Raw genomic sequence first — 1999 nt, forward strand, 5'->3', positions numbered from 1 at the left:
AGGTGAGGGGACAATGGGGACAGGTGACAGGTTAGGGGACAGGGGGACGGGTGAGGGGACAGGAGGACAGGTGAGGGGACAGTGGGACAATGGGGACAGGAGACAGGTAAGGGGACAGGTGAGGGGACAGGTGAGGGGACAGGGGACAGGTGACACAGGGGACAGGGGAGGGGACAGGTAAGGGGACAGGTCAGGGGACAGGTCAGGGGACAGGTGACATGGGACAGGTGAGGGGACAATGAGGACAGGTGAGGGGACAGGGGACAGGTGACACAGGGGACAGGGGAGGGGACAGGGGAGGGGACAGGTGAGGGGTGACACAGAGGTGACAGGAGGTAACGGCTGTCTGTGATCATTGTCCCACAGTGACCCAGGTGACACCGACAGGTGACACTGACAGGTGACACTCACAGGTGACACAGGTGGCACTGGCAGGTGCCAGGTGACACAGGTGTCTGTTTCCTGTCCCCACAGTGACACAGGTGACACAGGTGACAGGTGACACGCGGGTGGTCGGTGGCCACGCCTGCGTCCCGCACTCGCAGCCCTGGCAGGTGACATAGGTGACACTGACAGGTGACACTGACAGGTGACAGGTGACACTGACAGGTGACACAGGCGACACTGACAGGTGACACTGACAGGTGTCTGATCATTGTCCCCACAGTGACACAGGTGACAGGTGACACGCGGGTGGTCGGTGGCCACGCCTGCGTCCCGCACTCGCAGCCCTGGCAGGTGGCCGTGCTGGACATGTACAAGCTCTACTGCGGGGGAGTGCTGGTGGCACCGCGCTGGGTGGTGACCGCGGCGCACTGCACCACACCAGGGTAAGGACACACCTGGGGACACACCTGGCACACCTGGGGACACACATGGGGACAGCTGGGGACACACCTGGGCACACCTGGGTAAGGACACACCTGGGTAAGGACACACCTGGCACACCTGGGGACACACCTGGGCACACCTGGGGACACACCTGGGGACACCTGGGTAAGGACACACCTGGGTAAGGACACACCTGGGGACACACCTGGGGACAGCTGGGGACACACCTGGGCACACCTGGGTAAGGACACACCTGGGTAAGGACACACCTGGGAACACACCTGGGGACAGCTGGGGACACACCTGGGACACCTGGGGATGGGTGGGAACACGCTTAGGACACCCTGGGGACACCTGGGCACACCTGTGAGAACTTGGGGACACCTGCAGTCACCTTGGGAGCACCTTGGGGAACACACCTGTCCTTCACCTGTCCCACTCATGTCCCTGTCCCTGTCCTTGTCCCCTCTGTGTGTTCCTCATGTCCCTCAGGTGTCCCTCAGGTGTCCCTCAGGTGTCCCTCAGGTGTCCCTCAGGTGTCCCTCAGGTGTCCCTCAGGTGTCCCTCAGGTGTCCCTCAGGTGTCCCTCAGGTGTCCCTCAGGTGTCCCTCAGGTGTCCCTCAGGTGTCCCTCAGGTGTCCCTCAGGTGTCCCTCAGGTGTCCCTCAGGTGTCCCTCACCTGTCCCATACCTATCCCACCTGTCCCTGTCCCCTCCATGCGTTCCCCATGTCCCTCAGGTGTCTCTCAGGTGTTCCTCACCTGTCCTCACCTGTCCCACCTGTCCCTGTCCCCTCCATGCGTTCCCCATGTCCCTCAGGTGTCCTCACCTGTCCCTCACCTGTCCCCTCAGGGTGACCACGGTGGCGCTGGGCAAGCACCGGCTGTACGCGCGCGAGGCATGGTGGCCCCCATGTCCCTCAGGTGTCCCTCCGGTGTCCCTCAGGTGTCCCACCTGTCTCCTCCATGTGTCCCCCATGTCCCCTGTGTCCCTCAGGTGTCCTTCAGGTGTTCCTCAGGTGTTCCACACCTGTTCCACTTGTCCTGTCCCCTCCATGCGTTCCCCATGTCCCTCAGGTGTCCCTCAGATGTCCTTCAGGTGTCCCTCAGGTGTCCCTCACCTGTCCCATACCTGTCCCACCTGTCCCTGTGCCCTCCATGTGTTCCCCA

The 1999-nt window shown here is 62.7% G+C and overlaps 1 long non-coding RNA gene across 1 annotated transcript; it reads left to right on the forward strand.

Annotated features, from left to right (window-relative positions):
* The first annotated feature begins 470 nt into the window (after positions 1 to 470).
* Positions 471 to 1730, forward strand: LOC121333628. The gene is made up of 3 exons (XR_005952334.1): positions 471 to 491; positions 676 to 830; positions 1683 to 1730. It is a non-coding gene; the product is annotated as an uncharacterized LOC121333628 (long non-coding RNA).
* Positions 1731 to 1999: the final 269 nt, after the last annotated feature.

The sequence above is a fragment of the Onychostruthus taczanowskii genome, unplaced genomic scaffold (genome assembly GCF_017590055.1).
Source record: "Onychostruthus taczanowskii isolate IOZ18803 unplaced genomic scaffold, ASM1759005v1 scaffold1725, whole genome shotgun sequence".
NCBI lineage: Eukaryota > Metazoa > Chordata > Aves > Passeriformes > Passeridae > Onychostruthus > Onychostruthus taczanowskii.